Source organism: Heptranchias perlo, chromosome 15, assembly GCF_035084215.1.
Source record: "Heptranchias perlo isolate sHepPer1 chromosome 15, sHepPer1.hap1, whole genome shotgun sequence".
In the NCBI taxonomy this organism is placed as follows: Eukaryota; Metazoa; Chordata; class Chondrichthyes; order Hexanchiformes; family Hexanchidae; genus Heptranchias; species Heptranchias perlo.
In genome coordinates this window covers 40,917,115-40,941,836 of record NC_090339.1, presented here as the reverse complement: position 1 = coordinate 40,941,836, position 24,722 = coordinate 40,917,115, and positions in this window count along the sequence as shown.

Sequence of the window (24,722 nt, the reverse complement as noted above, 5' to 3'; positions counted from 1 at the left end):
TTTTCGATTGAATTCTTAGCTGTGGTTTAAAGTATGTTTATTTGCAGAGGGACTTACATTTGATTTACTGTTCGGCCATCCAGAATAAAGAAGCAAAAATGGCACCCATGATAAGCTGAAATGCTTCGTCAGGGTGAGGAAGGCAAACAACAACAACTTACATTTATATAGCGCTTTAACGTAGTAAAACGTCCCAAGGCACTTCACAGGAATGTTATCAAACAAAATTTGACACCGAGCCATATAAGGCAATATTGGGACAGGTCACCAAAAGCTTGGTCAAAGTGGTAGGTTTTAAGGACCGTCTTATAGGAGGAGCGAGAGGGAGAGAGGCGGAGAAGTTTAGGGAGGGAATTCCAGAGCTTAAGGCCTAGGCAGTTGAAGGCATGGCTGCCAATGGTGAAGCAATGAAAATCAGGGAAGCGCAAGGGGCCAGAATTGGAGGAGCAGAGAGATCTTGGAGGAAGTTACAGAGATAGGGAGGGGTAAGGAATAGAGGGATTTGAAAACAAGGATGATCATTTTTAAATTGAGGCATTGCCAGACCTGCATCCAATGTAGGTCAGCAAGCACAGGAGTAATGGGTAAACGGGACTTGGTGCGAGTTAGGATACGGGCAGCAGAGTTTTAGATGAGCTCAAGTTTATGGAGGGTGAAAGATGGGAGGCCGGCCAGGAGAGCATTGGAATAGTCAACTCAAGAGATAACAAAGGCCTGAGGCAGGGGCGGAGACAGATGATATTATGGATTTGGAAGTAGCAAATTAAATAGAAGCAATCTTCAAGCTCTGAAATGCTTTAGCAATGCTGTAATCAGACAAGCACAGAAATAATATTAATGCAGGGTGGGACTGCCAAATCTAGAGCCTCCTGGATGACAAGGAACATACAGGGTAAGATAAGGCAAAAAAGGGAAGCTTATGTCAGACACCAACAGCTCAATACTGCAGAAAGCCTAGAGGATTATAGAAAGTGCAGGGGTGAAATTAAAAAGGAAATTAGGAAAGCAAAGAGAGGGCATAAAAAAATACTGGCAAGTAAAATTAAGGAAAACCCAAAAATATTTTATAAATACATAAAGAGCAAGAGGATAACGAAGGAAAGAGTAGGGCCTATTACAGACCAAAAAGGTAACCTACATGTGGAGGCGGAAGATGTGGGTATGGTTCTTAATGAATACTTTGCATCTGTCTTCACCAAAGAAGAGGACAATGCAGAGATTGTAGTTGAGGAGGAGGAGTGTGAAATAATGGATGGGATAAACTTAGTGAGAGAGGAAGTATTAAGGGGTTTAGCATCTTTGAAAGTAGATAAATTGCCAGGCCCGGATGAAATGTATCCCAGGCTGCTAAGAGAAGCAAGGGAGGAAATAGCGGAGGCTCTGACCATCATTTTCTAATCCTCCCTGGCTACAGGTGTGGTGCCGGAGGACTGGAGGACAGCTTACGTCGTACCGTTATTTAAAAAGGGAGAAAGAGATAGACCGAGTAATTATAGGCCAGTCAATCTAACCTCAGTGGTGGGCAAATTATTGGAATCGATTCTGAGGGACAGCATAAATCGTCATTTAGAAAAGCATGGGTTAATCAAGGACAGTCAGCATAGATTTGTTAAGGGAAGGTCGTGTTTTTTTTTTATTCGTTCATGGTATGTGGGAGTCGCTGGCAAGGCTGGCATTTATTGCCCATCCCTAATTGCCCTTGAGAAGGTGGTGGTGGGCCGCCTTCTTGAACCACTGCAGTCCGTGTGGTGAAGGTTCTCCCACAGTGCTGTTAGGAAGGGAGTGCCAGGATTTTGACCCAGCGACGATGAAGGAACGGCAGTATATTTCCAAGTCGGGATGGTGTGTGACTTGGAGGGGAACGTGCAGGTGGTGTTGTTCCCATGTGCCTACTGCTCTTGTCCTTCTAGGTGGTAGAGCTCGCGGGTTTGGGAGGTGCTGTCGAAGAAGCCTTGGCGAGTTGCTGCAGTGCATCCTGTGCATGGTACACACTGCAGCCACTGTGCGCCGGTGATGAAGGGAGTGAATGTTTAGGGTGGTGGATGGGGTGCCAATCAAGCGGGCTGCTTTGTCCTGGATGGTGTCGTGCTTCTTGAGTGTTGTTGGAGCTGCACTCATCCAGGCAAGTGGAGAGTACTCCATCACACTCCTGACTTGTGCCTTGTAGATGGTGGAAATGCTTTGGGGAGTCAGGAGGTGAGTCACTCACTGCAGAATACCCAGCCTCTGACCTGCTCTTATAGCCTTATAACACAAGGTTATAGTCCAACAGCTTTATTTGAAATCACAAGCTTTCGGAGCTTTCCTCCTTCGTCAGGTGAGTGTAGGATTCCATAAAGGTACAGCATATATAGTCAGAGAATAATGCCTGGTGATTACAGATAATCTTTCCAACTGCCCGTTATCACCCTCGCAGAGATATAATCAAAGCAATCAAAGGAGTGGAATGGTGTTCAGACAGAGAAACATTACATACAAGACTACTGAATACACAAACGGTCAGAACACAAAGACAGAGAGAGAGAGAGAGACACCCGAAAGGCAGAGAAAGAGAGAGAATGACCAGTTGTATTAAAAACAGATAACTTTTTTTCGCTGGTGGGGTTACATGTAGCGTGACATGAACCCAAGATCCCGGTTGAGGCCGTCCTCATGGGTGCGGAACTTGGCTATCAATTTCTGCTCGACGATTTTGCGTTGTCGTGTGTCTCAAAGGCCGCCTTGGAGAACGCTTACCTGAAGATCGGAGGCTGAATGTCCTTGACTGCTGAAGTGTTCCCCGACTGGGAGGGAACCCTCCTGTCTGGCGATTGTTGCACGGTGTCCGTTCATCCGTTGTCGCAGTGCCTGCATGGTCTCGCCGATGTACCATGCTCCGGGGCATCCTTTCCTGCAACGTATGAGGTAGACAACGTTGGCCGAGTCACAGGAGTATGAACCATGTACCTGGTGGGTGGTGTCCTCTCGTGTGATGGTGGTATCTGTGTCGATGATCTGGCATGTCTTGCAGAGGTTGCCACGGCAGGGTTGTGTGGTGTCGTGGACGCTGTTCTCCTGAAAGCTGGGTAATTTGCTGCGAACGATGGTCTGTTTGAGGTTAGGTGGCTGTTTGAAGGCGAGTATGGAGGCATGGGGATGGCCCTAGCAACTGACCGTTTGTGTATTCAGTAGTCTTGTATGTAATGTTTCTCTGTCTGAACAACATTCCACTCCTTTGATTGCTTTGATTATATCTCTGCCGAGGGTGATAACGGGCAGTTGGAAAGATTATCTGTAATCACCAGGCATTGTTCTCTGACTATATATGCTGTACCTTTATGGAATCCTACACTCACCTGACGAAGGAGGAAGGCTCCGAAAGCTTGTGATTTCAAATAAAGCTGTTGAACTATAACCTGGTGTTGTAAGACTCCTTACATTTTTCCACCCCAGTCCATTACCGGCATCTCCACATCACTGCTCTTATCGCCACAGTATTTATATGGTTGGTCAAGTTAAGTTTCTGGTCAATGGTGACTCCCAGGATGTTGATGGTGGGGGATTCGGCGATGGTAATGCCGTTGAATGTCAAGGGGAGGTGGTTAGACTCTGTCTTGTTGGAGATGGTCATTGTCTGGCACTTGTCTGGCGCGAAAGCTACTTGCCACTTATGAGCCCAAGCCTAGATGTTGTCCAGGTCTTGCTGCATGCGGGCTCGGACTGCTTCATTATTTGAGGGGTTGGGAATGGAACTGAGCACTGTGCAATCATTAGCGAACATCCCCAGTCTGACGAACTTGATTGAATTTTTTGAGCAGGTAACAAGGAGGGGCAATGAGGGTAACACATTTGGTGTAGTGTACATGGATTTTAACAAGGCTTTTGTCATGGTCCCACATGGCAGACTGGTCAAAAAAGTTAAAACCCATGGGATCCAAGAGAAAGTGGCTAGTTGGATCCAAAATTGGCTCAGTGGCAGGAAGCAAAGGATAATGGTTAACGGGTGTTTGTGTGACTGGAAGGATGTATCCAGTGGGGTCCCGCAAGGCTCAGTAGTAGGTCCCTTACTTTTTGTGGTATATATTAATGATTTGGACTTGAATGTAGGAGCTTGATCAAGAAGTTTGCAGATGATACAAAAATTGGCCATGTGGTTGATAGTGAGGAGGAAAGCTGTAGTCTGCAGGAAGATATTAATGGACTGGTCAGGTGGGCAGAAAAATGGCAAATGGAATTCAATCCAGAGAAGTGTGAGGTAATGCATTTGGGGAGGGCAAACAAGGCTAGGGAGCGCACAATAAATGGGAGGATACTGAGAGGTGTAGACGAACAAAGGGAGCTTGGAGTGCACGTCCACAGATCCCTGAAGGTAGCAGGACAGGTAGATAAGGTGGTTAAAAAGGCATACAGGATACTTTCCTTTATTTGCCGAGGCATACAATATAAGAGCAGGGAAGTTATGCTAGAACTGTATAAAACATTGGTTAGACCACAGCTTGAGTACTGCATACAGTTCTGGTCACCACATTATAGGAATGATGTAATTGCACTGGAGTGGGTACAGAGGAGATTTACGAGGATGTTGCCAGGGCTGGAGAATTTTCGCCATTAGAAAAGATTGGATAGGCTGGGGTTGTTTTCTTTGGAACAAAGGAGGCTGAAGGGAGATTTAATTGAGGTATATAAAATTATGACAGGACTAGATAGAGTGGATAGGGAGGACCTAGTTAAACCCTCAATGGGGGCTGTTATATTTTTCCCAGATCAAACAAACATAGAAGGATGTCTTTTCTGACTAATACTTACATTCCTGCATAATACAAAGTAGATCTTAATTGAGGCTTGCAAGAAATTCATCACTTCTATCATAATTAGCTACAGCTGAGAACACTGATAGCTCAACACATGACAAACCACAAAACGTCCAATCTGTAACCACCAATCCACAGACCTACCCTAATCAGTGCCAACCATCTATCATTGATCTCAGATGCCATGATGCATTAGATCAGCTTGCTCCCAATTAGGCAGGTGTGTGAAGCCTCAGTCACAAGACCAAGATTACCATATTCATGATATTATGTTGAATATCACATTTTGAACAGTAGGTGAGGAAAGGAGGGTCCATGGAATATGGACATTATTAAGCAATTGTTCTAAAATTACACATTACACAGGGATTTACTTTGCAAGCTCTCTTTAGTGGACTGGTTCTGCTATGCTACCTTAATGCAGTTGTTAACCCATTTATTTTAATATTAAAATACTCCTCACCTAACACCACCATATGAACACCATCACCACTAGGCCTGCAGCAATTCACAGAGAAGACCCACCTCCATCTTCTCAGAGCAACTAGGGATGTAAAATAAATGTGGCCTTGCAACGTTGCCCACATCCCCAGAAAAGTATATTAAAAAAATGGCAGAAATTGAACATGATAACCGCTGCTCTAAAATAGCCATTTATCTCATTCCTATTTGTGAGACCTTGCTGTGTGCAAGTTGGCTGCTGAATTTCCCTAAAAAACTGGCTACGTTTTAAAGTATTTCATTGGCTGTGAAGTACTTTGGAATGTCCTAAGGCCATGTAAAGTGCGGTACCAGATGTCTTCCATACCTCCCAAGTTACCATTATTCAACGGTGCACCTTGATAATAAATGTGAACAGGTTATTTGACTGCAGGGGCACCATAGCCCGACTCTGTCCTCACCTGACATCCGCCCACCCATTTTTACAGAAATTGAGATTGTTGACTATTTACGAGTGAATGTGAACCTACAGCATGACTTGGGACCAATTTTCTACTTTGGCAGCCTCATCCCCTCTTTCACAAACCTCTTAGATGTGGATGGGCTGTAAAAGCCCTTCAGTGGTTTATAATTGCATCAGGTTGTTGTGGCCTCCTGGATGGAGGCATTGTATTAGAGTTTGATGAAGGCAATGGATTAGCTCTGGAAACAAAAGGACAATATATAAAATCTTATCTTTGGCAATACATTCAATGAAACTGGAGACAGAAACCTCTTATGAAGGGTGCAAGAAACACATGGATTTCGTTGTCAGCAAAATGGAGACCATCCATTTGACTTTGTCTCCTGCTGCTGAACTGCATCTCTTGCTATCAAGCCATCCTCATACCAAGGCTCAACTTCAGAATACTGTGCAGGTTCTCCCCTATCTATCTCTTAGCCCTCATAAAACCTAACTCCACCATACAGCTCCTTGCCACTCATCTATACCTCCTTGGCCCAATGATCACACACATTGTCAACTGTTCCTTTCCCTCAAGCATTGTTCCCCCTCATTCAAAACTGCATTCATCATCCCTTCCTTAAGAAGTGCCTACTTGACCCCTTCCATCCTCTTCAACTGTCACTTCATTTCTAACCTCCTTCCTCTCTAAATGTCTTTAAACACATCATCACCATCTAACCCCTAGCCCACCATCCAATGTTTAAATTCCTTTAATCTGGTTTTCATCCAGCCTCAGCACCAAAACTGCCCTGGTCAAAGTCGGCAACAATATCCCACATGACTCTGACTACAGTGCCTTCCTTATCTTCCTCCACATTTTTGCAACCTTCAGTACAGTTGATACTATTCCATTTTCTTCCATTGCCTTTCCTCTGTGGTCCACCTCAATAGCATCACCCTTTTATGATTCCATTCCTTCCTGTTCTAATGTAGCCAATGCTGCTCATACAATAGCTTCCCCCCATCCACTACACACTATACTCACAGTTACATCCAGCATATCTCAAGGTACCATTCCTGGCCACCACTTAGTCCTTATATTACTGCTACCCCTTAGCACCACTATCAGTGAATATGGGGTCAGCTTTCATAAGTATCCCAATGACACCCAGCTTTACCTCTCTGACACCACCCTCTAATCCATGACAGTTGCTATATCAGGCTATCTGTCTGTCATCAAGTCATCGATAAGCCATCTCTCTCTCATCCCTACTGATGCTGAAACCCTTATTCGTTGTCGCCTCTAGACTACATTTTTTGAAAATTCTCCTATTTGGCCTTCCAAATTCTACCCTACACAAACTTCAATTCATGCAGAACTTCACCTCTCACATCATATCCAGTACAATATCATTCTCACCCATCATTCCAGTCCTTACCAACTTCCACTGGTTCCCAACCTCAACTGAATTGATTTCAAAATCCTCATTTTCATTCAAAATACTCCCATGGTGTTGCTCCACTTTACCTCTGAAACCTCTTGAGAGATGGCAGTATCATTGAGCTATGACTGCGTGACTTTGTCCTCATCATCCTCATCACCATCATTTTCCTCCTCCTGTGCTGCCCGTTGCTGTGGTGTATCTAAAGGAAAGGAGGGGAGAATCTAAGAAAGAGTGAGCATTTCCCATTTGTGATTAAAGAGATGCACAGGGCGATGGAAGATTGTGACTGTGTAGTATTTCACAGGGATGCCATGGTGACAGTATAGATACTCAGTCAGTAACCTGGCGCCAGCAAAATGACATCCACCTCGCCATCTCCTACGGCAAGAGCTGAGTGCCTTCCCGCAAGCTTCATAGCCTTCTCCTCAAAGTGGGTGAGGTATTTGTGGTTCGCAAAACTCCCTACAATGTCCTGTCTGTGGTGGGCATTGTGCGTCAATTTGTTCTCCAAGAAGGTAGAGTAAATGAGGGTAAGGGTAGCTGTTGAGGGGCGTATGCCAGGTCGCATAGGAGAGCAAAGTAAGAGAAATAGGGGTATGAAGCTGTTAAAATGGAGGAAGGGGTTTTAAGGCTATGCTTGTAAATAATTGCCGTAATGGGAGTTGGGTAGCCGTAGTACAATATTCCGAGTTAGAACTTAACTCCTCTTAACGAGGGAGCATTATGAAGGGTTAGTTGTACAAGTGTTGTAGTAAGAGGGTGAAGAGTGTGCTAGTATCCAGGATGGGCAAGGAAGAAAAGGCAGAGGTTTCCAGTATGTTACTTTGCCTGCTTTGCTGAGGATGTAGCACTCATTGTCTAGGCTCACAAAAAAAGAATGGCAACTTGGTTGAAGTAGGTGAAGGGTTCCTGGCGCCCAAAGCCAGTACAAGTCAGTGCCGTCAGAGGAGGTGGGAAGAAAGGAGAAGAGAAAATAAAAGTTGTGCATTCAAACAGCAAAAATAGATGTAACATGGGAAAGCAAAATGTTGACAAACTGAAATTTAAGCAGCAAGAACGAAGCCAATTCTAATTCAGTTACTTTGTTGAAATCAATAGTACTTACTCAAATAAGTAGCTGCTGAAAAACATGAAAAAAAATCAAATTTTGAATTAATTTCATTTTTGAGCTGTCAACATAGAAAATGTGCTGAATTTATTCAAAGCAAATGCTTTCCATTTCTGAGCTGTTCACATTCTAGCCTGTCAACCATGACACCATTGTACTACACTTCAGGGATCTCAGCCAACTCTTGCTTCAAACTGAATACAAGTCACACTTTTGAGATTTATGTCTTTGCACATCATTTGAAAGTTCACAGAGGTAAAAAGCATAAATTCCATGAAAATGAGCCTCATTTATTAGTCTAAATGCATGCTTTCCCATCAGTGAGATTCATCTACCATTCGGTAAAGGTGGTTTCTATGGTGAGGTGTCCTCTGGGGCAATGAAAGACCTACACTAATTACTGTACACTTTCTCAATTAATATTGATTCACATCCTCCAGCCACTGCCACGGATGATAAAAATCACTTGTAAACGTTGTCACAACTTGTGCCGTGTTAAACTGAGCCCAAGTAAAAGACAAACTGTTTTCTTTTTTTTCTCCCCCTTTGTGCTCTGGAACTCAATTAACTGATCTTTCATCACCTGCTACTTTTTATTGCTTCCTTTGACCTTTATGTATGCAGAGTTCTCATGAATATGCCATGCTTTGTACAATGCTCAAGACTGAGTAACTGACAAGAGTGATAGGACATTTTGCAGTTTTTACAGAGTCCTGAGCACATTAAGACTAAGCTCTTTCACCACTTTGACAACAAGCTATTAAATATGAAGTCTCTAAGAACAGTAATTTGGCTTTAATCAGTCAGTGATTTGTTTTCTGAGTTAGCTGCACATAACAGTTTAACCTGCTCATTATCTTTTAAAGCATTTTAGTGGAAGTGGTACATAAAAATTATTATCTTGAATGGCTCGATTGGTAAAGCTAGCATGTAGCTGAAATGAATAAGCCAGAAGATCTCAATTTCAATGAATGGCTGAGCTAGCAGATCTTAGCTAAGGTGTTGTTAGAGATTAAGTTTGAGGAATAGTTAAGAAATCCTTTTTACATGAAACAATCACTTATATTGCTTTCATTTTTAGTTCTGTAGTTAAAATCTTAGAATTCAAAAGCCTACAAATGCAACTGACAGGCAATATCTGTAGAATATCAACAATCGGTAAGGTTATAACTGTTATCGTATAAAATAGCCATGGATAGTTCTAAGCTTCTCATGGATACATCTATATGTTTATTCTTTTCTGAACAATTAAGTTGATACGGTAGTTTATGCTATGCCCTGAAATCGTGTGTTGTGGAGCCTTTTTGAGTCTTGGTATGGTCAGCTAATAATACCTAATGTAAAACCAAGAGTGAAGGTCATGGAGGAGGTGATGTAATGGCCTTTTAGCTGAGCTTAAGAGCAAGACCATTTTAATGTGAGGTGGGAAGATGAAAAGGAAGAAAGAGATCTGGAAGGCTGAGCTCAGCTGGCTGTCAACGTGCATTCTTCTGCAGCTGCATCTTATGTAATCTCGGTGTTGGCCATGAGTATGTTCATTCACTTACTACTACTATTGAATTCCCACCCTTCAGCTCAGCAGTGACAATGGGGCCGATTTTAAAAATTCTATTGAAAATTTTAAGATTATAAAATTACAAATGAGAAAAGGCCACCTCGCTCATCAAACCTGCTGCTTCCACATACAATGGACTCTGTTGTGGATTTGACCCCATCTATTTAATCGCTTGAGACCAAGTTTTGCATAAACACTCCCCGATCACCGATTTCCATCAACAGTTGTCTCCATCAACCCCCGGAACCATAGAACCATAGAGACATAGAAAAGATACAGCACAGAAGGGGGCCATTCGGCCCATCGTGTCCGCGCCGGCTTGAAGAACAACAAGGTGCTCATTCTAATCCCACCTTCCAGCACCCAGTCCATAGCCCTGCAGCTTACAGCACTTTAGGTGCAGGGCCAAGTACTTTTTAAAAGAGTTGAGGGTCCCTGCCTCTACCACCAATTCGGGCAGCGAATTCCATACACCCACCACCCTCTGGGTAAAAAAGCTTTTCCTCATGTCCCCTCTAATCCTTCCGCCAATCAGCTTAAATCTATGTCCTCTCATTCTTGTACTCTCTGCTAGGGGAAACAGATACTTCTTGTCTGCTCTATCTGGGCCCATCATAATTTTGTACACCTCAATCAAGTCTCCCCTCAGCTTCCTCTGCTCCAAGGAAAACAACCCCAGCTTAACCAATCTCTCCTCGTAGCTGCAATTTTCAAGCCCTGGCAACATTCTTGTAAGACTTCTCTGCACTCTCTCCAGAGCAATTACGTCCTTCCTGAAATGTGGTGACCAGAACTGTGTACAATACTCCAGCTGTGGCCTAACCAGCGTTTTATTCAGTTCCATCATTACATCCCTGCTTTTGTATTCTATACCTCGGCTAATAACAGAGAGCATTCCGTATGCCTTCTTCACAACCTTATCTACCTGTACTGCCACCTTCAGGGACCTGTGCACATGCACTCCAAGGTCTCTCACTTCCTCTACCCCTCTCAATATATTCCCATTTACTGCATATTCCCTTTTACTGTTTGCCCTCCCGAAGTGCATTACCTCACATTTCTCCGGGTTGAACTCCATTTGCCACTTTTCCGCCCACTCCACCAACCCATTGATATCTTCTTGGAGTCTACAGCTATCCTCTTCACTATCAACTACACGGCCAATTTTTGTGTCGTCTGCAAATTTACCAATCATGCCTCCTACATTCAAGTCCAAATCATTAATATATACCACAAACAGCAAGGGACCCAACACTGAGCCATGTGGCACACCACTGGAAACGGATTTCCATTTGCAAATACATCCAGCGACTTTTACCCTTTGTTTCCTGTTACTGAGCCAATTTTGGATCCAATGTGCCCTATTTCCCTGTATCCCATGGGCTTTTATCTTTCTGACCAGTCTGCCATGTGGGACCTTGTTAAATGCCTTTCTAAAATCCATGTAGACAACATCCATTGCACTACCCTCATCAATCCTCCTTGTCACTTCTTCAAAGAATTCTATCAGATTTGTTCGACATGACCTTCCCTGACCGCCAGGAAAAGGGTGGTGGTAGGCTCTGGGACAGCTGTGGTAAGTCGCCAATGCCGATTGATGGAGGGAGAGGGCATAGTAATGGCCTCCTCTCCCTCTATAGTGGCCCCACGCACCCACCTTTTTCAGAACTGATCTTGGCTGAGGCCTGCAAAAATTGTTGATTTCCTTGTCAGGGCTTTTTCACCTGCTTTAAATGTGTGGCCATCTCTTCTGGCGAAACCACCAGGATTCTTATATTCTGCAACATCAGACTCCCTCTTGGTAAGAAGGATCCTTCTAAGAGCTTATTCTGTATACCAGATGATCCCTGACCTGGGGGTTATGGTGGTGATCAAAATGTGGGACAGAAGTCCCTCTTTGCTGCTACCTTCCTGAAAAGAGGAGAATTCAGTCCCTTGTTATTTAATTATTGAATTGCAGTATTTTTGAATGGGTGAACACAAGATCAATCTGATGTGTAGAGTACAGTTCTGATGTAGAATTCAGTTGACTCCATTCAGTTGAATATGTGATGAGTAAAAATGTATACAAAACAAATATAAATTGAAGATTATTTTCTACCATCCCTTTGGAGTACTGCCACAACGCCATCAGACAAAAGGATGAGTTTGATATTCCTAGTGATGCTACTCTTTAGTTGGTCATGAACAGATGAACTGGCCAAGAGATGACTGTCAATCTTCTCTGTTTCACTGAGGGGACATCCCCAACCTTTAATCCCAATTTCTTAATTTATAAATTAACAGGGTAAAAAAGTAAAGCTGCTAAAACGTGTCAAGCAGCAGGGAGAGGGCACAGATTCAGGAGGGTTGTGAAAGGTGAGTTTAGGATAGATGCCAGGAGACATTTCTTTACACTTAAAGCGGTCAATAGCTGGAACAGCTTGCAAGGACAAAGTCGCAACACTGGAACCATTTAAGAAAGAGTTAGATGCCTTAATGGTAGGGTCAGTATTTTGGGAAGATGAGATCAAAGGCACTCATCAAAGGGTCTTCTTCATCTGAACTTATCTTGTGAAACTAAAGTTGAGAATTTTATTTTAAACTGTAATATTTCTATATGCTTATAACAAAAACATAATCATATAATCTGTTAGAAAGAATACTAGAGACAAAAATATCATTGCAACACCTGCTCATTCACCTCTTCCCACATCGTTGTTCCTGGCCTCAAACACTCCTTCCATGACTGACAATTTATGTGTACTTCCTCCAAAGCAGTATACTGTAATCACTGCTCTCAATATGGCCTCCTCTAGCTTGGGAAAACCAAACACAGATTGGGTGACCATTTTGCTGAAGACTTCCATTATGTCCATGAATGTAATGCTGTCGAAGCTCTCTGTCTTCAGCCTCCTACATTGCTCTAACTAAACTCAATGCAAGCTTCAGGAGTAGAATACTGTCTTTCTTCTGGACCCTGCAATCTTTGGTCTGAACACTGAGCTTAGCAACTTCGAACTTTAGCTATCTATCCCATTTTCTTAGAGATAGGGGTATTGAGGTACATGGAGGTGTACAGAGGGTCCACTGACATCTAGGGGAATGGGAGGCCCTTTGGCACCACAGCTGTGGCCCTTTTAACAGTCTATAGTTCTGGCAAGTGGTCTGTATCTGAGGTGTTGGCCTGCCTTTGCTCTTTTCAGGTGCTGGCAGTCTGCAGTGTGCTTCTGGCATTTTCTGTTTTTATTTCAGGTTTCCAGCAGTTCTAACTTTTTTTATTAGCTACTTTTGTGCCTTTTGTTCTTTTAATGCCTTTTTAATGCTTTGTTGAAATAATCTTCGTAAATCCTACCCCAGTTTTCACCTCCTTCCAGTTTTTCCGTAAAACCTGTCATGCAGAGAAGCACAGATGTCATTCTGTGCCAGCAATGCGCCATCAGCAGCAATAAGTAGTGAGCACTTAATATTTTTGAGGGGATATTGGTTGAGGGGCACCAGAAAACTTCCCTGGTCTCCTTTGAAAAGTACCTTGAGATCTTTAACGTCCACCTTAACCTGATAGGACTGGAATAGACTGGAATGCAGTTTAACATTTAATCTGTTACATGGCATCTCTGACAATGCAGCATTTCCTTAGAAGTGCACTGAAATGTCGACCTAGATTACTTGTTAAAGTCATGATGTGGGGCTCAAACCCATCTGCTACCATGCTTGAAAGAAATCAACTACTATTTTCTCGTGGCTTAATTAAATTAAATCAAACTTGCTTAAGAAATACGTATTTTAGTAGCAATTAAAAGTGTTCATTATTGTGTTGCCGGAGTAGTTCATATTTTCCTATCTTTCAGAAAAATCAAAACTAACTTAGGTGTTGAAATTAATTTATATCAAGTGCAAAATAAGGCAGTCTGCCACTCAAACTCATTTGTAGCAGTTGAATGAATTTTGGCAGTTTTCAAAGAGAGGACAGATTTGATAAAGTCCCATAGAGCAGAGAGCTGTTCCATTTTGGGCAAAGACAATGTTCATCTTGCACCACTTAAAGTTGATATCTATCTGTAACATATTTTCCCAAAAGACTATAAACAATAAGCAATCTGTTAGTCTCTCAATAATCAGCCTTATACCCATTGCTTGGCAAGTCTCCAGGTGGCTGAATTTTTTTTTTTAATTTAAAATTTCTTGGGCAGTGCAGATTTAACTTTTAAGTCCCACTCCACCCATCATAGCAACAATGTGCTACAGGAACACACTGGTGTTCCTAGCATTCAGAGTTGCTGAAAAGAAAGAAAGACTTGAATTTATATAGCAAGGATGTCCCAAAGTGCTTTACAGCCAATTAAGTATTTTTGAAGTGCAGTCACTGTTGCAATGTAGGAAACACGGCAGCCAATTTGCACACAGCAAGGTCCCACAAACTGCAATTTGACAAATGACCAGATAATCTGTTTCAGAGATGTTGTTTGAGGGATAAATATTGGCCATGACACCGGGGATAACTCCCCTGCTCTTCTTCGAAATAGTGGGATCTTTTACATCCATCTGAGAGTGAAGTCAGGGCCTCGGTTTAATGACTCATCTGAAAGATGGGTTGTGCATATTAATAATGCTGAGGCATTAACAATAGGGAATACATCATATGACATTTTCACGTTGTGACATTTGAATATGCCTGGACATATTGGGGTCGGTGTATTCAACATTCTCCGCCACTTACTGCAGAAAATCCTGGAATTGGCAGCGGGCCATCGGTTTCCAGACAAATAAATCCCCCCTTGACATCCCACCCCCGCCCACTGGAGTTATGCTCAGAAAACACCATAGCTCCAGTGGAAAATCTCCCTTGATATTCCTTTCTTTTGCAATTTGTGCTGTCAATCATCTTCAGCCTAACCCCTTTCTTGAGTCTCAATGCTGTCTGATTTTGCGCTCAAATATTGTAGCCTGAAGTCTAATGATAACTGTAATGGCAATGTGTTCTAATAGCAGCACCTGAGAGATAGAATAATAAAAAATCTAGTTCCTCCCTCCAGAGTAAATAACCTTGCAAAATTCTAAGCATGAATAACACGATCAATAAATCTGCACTTGCTTTCTTCACAGCACATGGGGAAGTGAGCTCTGACTATGGATAAGTTATCAATAGAATACAGTCTGAACAATCGACATTCAAAATGGAGCATATTTTAAAATTAATAGATAGGATGGAAATTTAGGCCATGAGCTAACCTTAAGGATCAGGTTGACTTTTTATAAACAAATCAATATTCACTCCGATAGGAATAAACACTGGACTGAATTAATTTAAGTCACCTAAATTTTGACTCTTCTGATCTTTTTGGGGAAAGCTGAAGTTGTACAGTTTGGACAAATTAAGGTTCATATGAGAGTTCTATAAACAGGATTGCTTATCTCCAACTGTCCAGTTCCTGAGATCATAATCTAGATTGGCATTCCAATGCAGTACTGAGGGAGTGCTACATAGTTGGAGGTGCTGGCCTTGGTATAAGATGTTAAACCAGGCCTTGTCTTCTTATTCAGGTGGTTGTTAAGAGTCCCATGGTGTTATTCAAAGAAGAGCAGGGAGTTCTCCCAGTGTCCTGGCCAGCATTACTCCCACACCAATACCACCAAAAACAGGTTAACTAGTTATTCATTTCCATAATATTTCTGGGCTATTGCTGCGCTCAAAGTGGCTGTTGTGTTTGCTTACGTAACAGTAAATCAATAAACTTCAAAGTAATTCATTCTATATGAAGTGATTTGAGATATTTCTGAAATACATAAGGTGCAATATAAATGTTATTCTTTTCTTTCTGATGAAGGGTCTGGACCAACAACCTATCATTAACCTTTACAGATATTGGTGCACTATTTCAGCATTTACTTTCTTAATTTAATGTTCATGTTGGTTTTGAAGTATATTTTCCATTATTTCCCTGCCATAAATAGAAGGAATATATAATAATAGTACATTGCACTATTTCAAAGCAGTTAATATACTGAGTTACTCTTTGAAGTGCAGTGATTGATGTTATGTAGGCAAATGTGCCAAACATTCTACTCTCGCAATGTCACATGAACGGCCAACCAATCTGTTTTTGGGGGGAGTTTGTTGAAAAAAAAAGCAAAGCTAACAGAATGCACATTGGGTCTGGGGGAGGGGAGCTTGGGAAGAGGTTTTTTTTAATCATTCGTGAGATGTGGGCATCACTGGCAAAATCAGCATTTATTGCCTATCCCTAATTACCCTTAAGAAGTTGTTGGTGGTGAGCAGCTTTCTTGAACCGCTGCAGTCCATGTGATGAAGGTATTCCCACAGTGCTGTTAGGTAGGGAGCTCCAGGCTTTTGACCCAACGACGCTAAAGGAACAGCGATATATTTCCAAGTCAGGATGGTATGTGACTTGGAGGGGAACATGCAGATGGTGGTGTTCCCATGCACATGCTGCCCTTGTCCTTCTAGGTGGTAGAGGTCACGGTTTGGGAGGTGCTGTCGAAGAAGCCTTGGCGAGTTGCTGCAGTGCATGACAGTCCGACGAGGTCTTAAATTGTTTTTGATTTGTTTGGTGATCTAAGACATTACAGCAACAAGATCTTCCTGGCATTCAGAAGAAAATTTAGCTGAGAGAAGGCTATCATCTGGCAGCTATCTTCCTCATAAATAATAAAGATTTTGAGAGACAAGACGGTCTGCTGCAAATAAACTTGAGGAGTGGAAAGTGGAAACCTAAAATATTCTTTTTCTTCCCATCTCTCCTGAAGGTGCTGGGCCATTCTTATGCCTAGACAGGGAAGCCTAGAATTTTCATTTGGCACTGTAAGCCCAATTGGAAATGAATTGGTGCAAGAAGAGTACTAGAATCACCTGTAGTGCACGGCCGCTGAGAGTCACTACAGTGTCATTGTTATTTGCACAAACTCAGGGAGCTCACAGCATGGAAAATGCTTGTGAGCGAGAGCTCGCCCACTACTGGGCAGGAAATCATGTACAGCTGTAGGATTTAAAGGCTTGAAGCTGCTTAAATGGCAGATACCATGGTTTGCAAGACTGCCTTTGATTTTCCAAACATATCTACAAGCAATTTAAGCAGAGCACAGAATGTTATATTTCTTAGTTGTGGCTACAGAAATTCTGATGGATGAAGTGAGGCACCCGAGGTGGGGTTTCTTTGGGTCGGAACAACATAGTTCAATGTAGGAAGTAGCTTAATGGCCTTACCCAGTCAACCAAGGAAAGAGAACCTACTTTTATCTAAGCATCTAACTCCCCCTCTCCATCTCCTAAATTCAATGCTTGCCATGATTGCCCATTACATGGTTCAATTAGCATTACCAGTCTTCCACTGGAAGTATGCTAACACTCACATTCTTGTGCTCATTCAGGCCAAAATAATCATCCAATCTAATCAGGCTGTATGATGCATATACATGTCATCAAGCATTGTGCACTGCTGCAGACACATGGGTATAATTTTAATCTTCATAACAATTTCTCAGTTCTTCTACTCTGGTTGCAGGAGAAGATTCCTTATATTCATACAGGTAGTGGCGTTGTGCAATGGAGCATGTAGGGTTATATTGGTGCAATCTATAACCCTATAGACTTTCAAGAAATATGCCACTCAGAAGAATTGCACTGCCAACGACATGCTGCTGCTGGTTGTCAATGGGAAAGGAGATGCAATTGCTTGCTCAAGCAAACAAGGTGTCCATCATGTTTTATGTATCTGTTGACTAATGTGGGTGATATCGTCAGTGGATAGGGATGGATAGGAGCAGGGATAGTGCACCGTGATCCCAATCACAGAAGATGTCATTTCTAACTTTGATTGGGGCCGTTTCAGTGCTGTGGCAAGGACAGAAACCTGATTGGAGAGGCTCAAAATTGGAGTTGCAGGAAAGGTGGAGCTTGGATTTGAGAGGTGACAACACGTTCAAGAACTTTGGAGAAGAAAAGAAATGGGGCATTAGTTTGCAAGGACTGAGGGGTCAAGGGTGTTTGTTTGAGTACGAGGTGATGATGGCAATTTTGAAAAGGAGGGATACAGTACCGAAGGAGAGGGGACAATTAACAATGACAGCTAGCATGGGGTCAGGCAGGGAGGTTGGGTGGTTAGCAATTTAGTGGGAATAGGGTCAAGAGAGCAGTATGTGGCTCACATGAATAAGATGATCTTTAAGAGGGCATGAAGGAAAAAGGAGAGTAACCAGAGAAAGATGCAGGTTCAGGACTAGGGCACTTGGCTGGCCTAGACCCAACCGATGAGGCTCGCATGAGGCTCACATGTGACTCTGTGAAGGTCACTACGTCTCCACTCACTTATCTCACTCGGCATACCAGCTGCCAGTGTAACACAGGTCCCTAATGTGGAGCAGGAGTGGAAGCTCCCAGCTTAGGTAGTCCCTGCTCCCGGCACAACCCCTAGCCCATTTTCAGTGTTGTAAAGGGCGGTTGGAGGTTCTTCTCCTTAGAAAGCACTGAGGAAACCCCTGGAAACTGCAGACCTGGCATAACCAGGTCTTCGCATTTCCTTTGCGGTTCTGCCAGTCTTCTGGCAGAGTTACAGCCGCAGACAAGTGGAACTGACACAGAATTTCAGACCCATAGCCTCGTGCTGAAAAATAGTCACTGGAGAACAGTCAGGCAACTTTAGTTCAAATATAGGCACAAAGTTCTGCATGCTGTTCTACTGCTTGCAAAAAAGATTGCGTGCGTACTTCCAGGAAGAAAAAAAATGTTGATCAGTACCTGTCACATTTGTCTCACTTCGGACACTAGCAGGTATGCTGCAGGGGATTCACGGTTCACCTCATCTATTTCATTCTCGAACCTTTAATAACCAGACGGTTGAAGCCTACAAAAGGAGTTGTCTCTTTTAATCATGCCTCATGAGTCAGTCAGATTAGTAAATCCCTGTCTTAATCAAGGGTTGACCCTCAGTATCCTGTAATCAATAAATACCTGGTGCTGCATAAAGTACATTGTTAAGCTTAAAGGTCGAGTGACAAGGTTGCTGTTGCAGCATAGCTGAGTTTTTTTTTTGATTTATTGAATTTACCAATATTAGAAAGGCACTTTTTACTGTGACATTATTTTCCTGTCGAATACATAATGCAGTGTTTGGCTCTTGTATTTATATTTATATATTGCATTTAACAAGAAATGTTTCAAGGCACTTCACAAATACTGTATCGAAAACATACTCGGTCAGAAAAGAGAGATTAGTAATTTAAGGGGGGAATTTTAACCCCTTGCCCGGCAGAAACCAGGCGAAGGGGCAGTTAAAATCGAGTAGGAGACTTACTCGCTTCCCACACAGGAAGTAACCAAAGTTTCTATTCTTGTTTTCCCTCCTTTTCCTTGTTCACATGCTGCCTCTCAGAAAAGTTATCCACAAGCATGAGGACTGGTTCAAGTGTATGTTGATGATAGCCATTTCTGCCTCTTCACCACCACCCTCAATTTCATCACCACCTCTTTCCTGTCAATCTACCTGTATGACATCAATTGGTACATGAGCAAGAACTTTCTTCAACTGAAAATTGGCAAAACTGAAATAATTTTATTCAGCTTCTGCCTCAAATACTGTCCTCTTCCTTCTAGCTCTATCCTCCTCCCTGACTGTTCACTCAAACAGTGTGCAACCTTGGTGCCCTATTCAAGTCTGAGCTAAACTTCACTATGGCTGCGTATGTCCACCACTGCAACGTTGCCTACCTGTGCACCGATTTCACTCCGATCACTGATTAAGTTCTTGTCCACAGCATTGTGGTAGTGATGGGAGGGGAATTATTGGGTGTGACAGTGGTGCCCGAATACCGGAGGTGGGTTTTGTGATGTTAGAGTGCTGGAGAGGTTCAACTTGGGGTGTGGCATCACTAGTGTTTGTAGTGGCAGGGTATGAGACCATTGGGGAGGATTGCTTGGTATTGCAAGGGGATTGCAGAGTGCTGGTGCCTCTCATACTCCGTCCCCCATCTCCACACTACCAATCCTCTCATGCTCACCACCACCCCATTGTTTCGTCACACTGTCGCTCCTATTTCCCCTCCTCCCTTGTCCCCACCCTCTTCTCTACCCACCAGAACTCTCACTCATAATACTTCCCCTACCCTTGCACACTACATCCTCATTCCATTTTCTTGCCTCCTCCCTTGATGTCTCCAATAACCCTCATCCCTCTATTCTCTAACTATTTAAACATAGATATATAATACATGCCTTAAAGTTATTGTGAGCACTGTTATTGTTCAAATGCTTAATGCGCTTGTTTAAATTCCTTCCCCCAGGAAATAAACAGGCTAATATCTCCATTAAAATAGTAGAAAGAGGAATTTGATATGGATGCATTAAGTGTTCATAGAATAACATTACTTACAGTAATTTGCAAACAATAATGATTAATTTCTTTTATGTTCTTTTCCAGCGAATATAAGAAAGAACCCTTTGACTCCTGCCCTCCCTCCTGAGCTGAATCCAAGATCTAGTCTAGAAGTAAAATAACATTTTTCTATCACACTATAATCAATTCCCAAATGCATTACACTTCAATCTGCATTATGTAAATAGCACATTAAGTGTGCACCTATTAATTCTGATGAATGATTAAAACTTTGTGATAAACAAGCTACTCAATTATCAAGAAATGACTAAATGGAAATTTCCACATGATTAATTCTGCAATTAAGTGAACACTGCCAAAAATAACTTGCTAAAAACCTTAAATCCAAGAATATTCTCAGGCATTAAAAGCAATTGCAGACACAAGAAAATAAGAACTTTTAGGAACATGAAAAAATCATCATGCTGAAACCAGCTGCTCCTTTTTCAAAGATCAACCCACCTACTGCCTTCTCCAGAAATATTGTTTTGTCTTGTTTATATTGTCTGCTTTAATGGTCTTTCCTGTTAACTTATTCTGTAACTCTATTACCATAATGAGCAACCAAAGGCTTCCAATCCTAAAGATCCATTGGGGGACTTGAAAAGAAAGGACACTTACCCTTTTGGGGCCTCCATGACCTTGTTGCGTGCTCATCTCAATTCCTTTGATCAGAGTATATGAGTAATTTTAGACATGACAGCCGGGACCTTTCTTTGCATTTACGCCCGGATATGTCGAAAACTTAATTACCTATTATACACAATGCATTAACTCCAAACACTTATTTTCAGACAAGTAAGAATTTTAATTAAAAGAAACTTGAGATCAAGGGAAGAGTGTCTAAAACAATGGTTAGAACAACCTCTTCACTGTACATAGGAAGACAGTTCACATTTATACAGTTTAATTAGTAATGTCTGTCTATCATAGAATATGGGCGTACATGTACATTCTTTATTAGTTCAAGTGGTTAGCCAATCAAAATAGGGAACCCACCCTCTGGTTCCTCATGACTGCCTCGTGATTCTTTAAACAAAGTCTGGGAAAGCACGTTTCCTTAGTAACAGTTTTTCTTATCAGTGGGTCTGTACCTAGTCTCAAGGCTATATGGTCATTCATTTCTGTTAGTCAGACAGTTATCTCATAAGCAGACAATAGCTCTTCTGTGTGTCTTTGGTGAGAACTAGAACATAAGCTTTCTATTATATTCAGCTGGTCAGCTAACATGGTCAACTTATCCATCATGCTTTGCTTCTTTTTTTTGGTTTTAAGGGTATTAGGAAATTAATATGGTCAGCTTTATGGTTTAGGTGTATTAGAAAGTTAATTTGGTCAGGCATTTCTTTATGGTTTTCCACAGATACATATGTAATCCGGGCACAAACAAATGAGGTGGCTTAAAAGATCGTGGAATTTTGGGTGTAAGTGCATTACTCTTGTAACTACAATACGCCCAAGTGTCCTCGATCTTTTCTGTCCGTCATCAAACCTTCCGTCCGAACAAATCTCCGCCAACAAGACTGGCCACACTCCCGACACTCAAATGCAAGTATCCTCCAATTGTATTTGTTTAAGGAGGTCTCTCAACATTGTGACCAGATTTTCAGGTGCAACAGGAAACAATGTCATTTTTCTGATCGTTTAATTGTAATTTTTTGAGCCTTTTTAAAAAAAATTATCCTTACTGAAACCTGCTCTGTATTTTCTATCTCTTTTAATGCATTTTTATGACAAAGTATAAGTCACATTAAAAATTGAAAAGCTACCCCGATTGCAGGCTTTTAAACATGTTGTGCCTCATGAGCATGAATGATGGTTAAATGAGTTGAAACTTTCAATTTTATGATTCAAAGAAGAAACATATTGGTATGGATTTGGAATTTCCTTGGGCCCCAATTGTTTCCGTTGGTTTCTGTTGATTTATGCCGATTTACGCCCTTTTTGAGTTTGGGCATATTCTAATGAGATTGGGAGGATACTTTGGTGTTTTTGACATTGGCAAAATGGATCCAGCTCCGTGCGCAATTTTGGATGCAACTACCGCTTTGCGCCCACGGAGGAAACTCAAAGCCAATATATGGTAAGTTGGGAGGAACAGGTGACTTTGGATCTATGGTTCCCAAATCTTTCCACCACTGGGAGTTTTCCTCACCTCGTGTGTGGATCTGTTGTAGACTAATTGATAAAAATTGAGTGCCATGATTCGTCATTAACTCCATTATCACTGTATCATCCAACTACCAGGATGGTAGAAGGCGAACTAGATGGATCTTGGTCTTTTTTTGTCTAGCAATTCCTTTGATCTAGGTTTTCAAGAGGTCCTAATATTTAAGGTTTTGGTGCTTTGATAAATAATTTTGATTAAAGTGTGGTTCTGCGCAGCTGAATAGCATAACTTTGCCTTTACTTCCAAAACAATAGTACTGCATTATTGAAGTTTATGGTACTTACCTTATGTTCTGATGAAGTCAGTGACTTATGCTGAACTATAGTTCATTAGTTGCCAACAACCTTTAGTACCTTGTACAAGTGACCATATGTTAAGGTCAAGCCTAGACAGTGAGTGTTAAAAGGCTATCCTATCATGGCTGAGTCCAAATTTGTGTTCCCAACACCCATACAAGTGTACTGTTCCAGTAGTGGTCACTGGATGGTGATCTTATCTTTCCAGACCTAGGACACTGATTCCAATTGGCCAAAGATTGAGAACCACATCATGAGAAGCATTTATCCACTGATCTAGCAGGAGAACCAGATTGTCAATGGTTTCTTGCTGCCTCAATCCAGTTTACAATTGTTTTTATTGTTCTTGACCTAAAAAGAGATACTGCATAAGTCTTTGAGTGCAAAATAGCCCTCTCATAGGGAAAGGAAAAAACTATTAAGAAGAAACATTAAAATTTGGGATATTTATATCCATGTGTCATGAATTTTTTTGAGTCGGCTTTCTGCTGCTGGAATAATTCATTGCTGTTACTAACTGTCAAAATAACTCTTCTTGCCCATTGGTTCTTTTTAACAGATTTAGACAGTTCCAACATGAAGAACTCAGAATTTATGTAGTGTGTGAAAATTTTCTCCTGGTGAATGCTTTATTGATATAGCTCATGTTACCCCAGGCTAGTATGCAGGCACTTACAATGTTTCACTTAAGGCATAATAGAGATGTTTGTTCATTGTCTTACTAAAATGAGAATAAGATGAATAGTGAATTGTTGATTTTGTCAATCCTTGAGCTTATTCTCAATTTAGTAAGGCAGTACATATAGTATTAAGTATTAAGTCTATTAGTGTTGTTCAATCAAAGTTGGTGTGCAGCTCCACAAGAGCCAACTTTTAGAATTGCCCCTAGGTTTGACAGCTAGTAATGACAATGATATCCAAGTGACCATTCCTCATGCGTGAGAACATAAGAACATAAGAAACAGAAGCAGGAGCATGACCCCTCAAGCCTGCTCTGCCATTCAATAAGATCATGGCTGATCTTCTACCTCAAGTCCACTTTCCTGCCCTGTCCCCATAACCCTTGATATCCCTTGATTCCCTTAGAGCCTAAACAGTGATTGACTATTGATTAGCCATTGGACTTTGAAGAGAGTTGGGGCACCAGAACTGAGCCCTATCCTGTCCTCATCTGACATACATTCATACTTTTAGGGGTGGCTTACCATGGAGGTTTTCCTGATGGCCTGCCATAACTGCGGAAACTCTGATAAAATTATTTAAATGGCACGTACACGTTTTTCCAGGGTTTCCATGGCTCTTCCGCTGACGTTATGGCGGACGATCGAAAGAAACCCATGGAAATTCACCCCCAATATGTTTACTTAAAGATGTATATTTTAAGGGTACTTGACATATTTTTGAAGCCCTCTGGCAAGCAATCCAATGTATTTGGCAATTGCTACTGTACAGAAATCCTTCTCTTTTTAATGCCGGGCCCCTTAAGTCTGCTCTCTGTCTTCTTCAGCAGATCAGGACATGGGCGGGCTCTTCCCGTAGCCATCCTTGCTGCCTCGAGCTGCTCATGCTCTCTTGTGTTTGATGACTCCCCCATTGCAGTCCCCTGAAACTCACTATCTGAGCCACGTGTGTTACCAATTTCTCTGCTGGTGTTTTTTTTTATTCATTCATGGGATGCGGGCATCGATGGCGAGGTCAGCAGATATTGCCCATCCCTAATTGCCCTTGAGAAAGTGGTGGTGAGCCGCCTTCTTGAACCGCTGCAGTCCATGTGGTGAAGGTTATCCCACAGTGCAGTTAGGTAGGGAGTTCCAGGATTTTAACCCAGCAACAATGAAGGAACGGCGATATATATCCAAGTTGGGATGGTGTGTGACTTGGAGGGGAACATGCAGGTGGTGTTGTTCCCATGTGCCTGCTGCTCTTGTCCTTCTAGGTGGTAGAGGTCGCGGGTTTGGGAGGTGCTGTCGAAGAAGCCTTGGCAACTTGCTGCAGTGCATCCTGTGGATGGTACACACTGCAGCCACAGTGCGCCGGTGGTGAAGGGAGTTGTTTAGGGTGGTGGATGGGGTGCCTATCAAGCTGGTTGCTTTGTCCTGGATGCT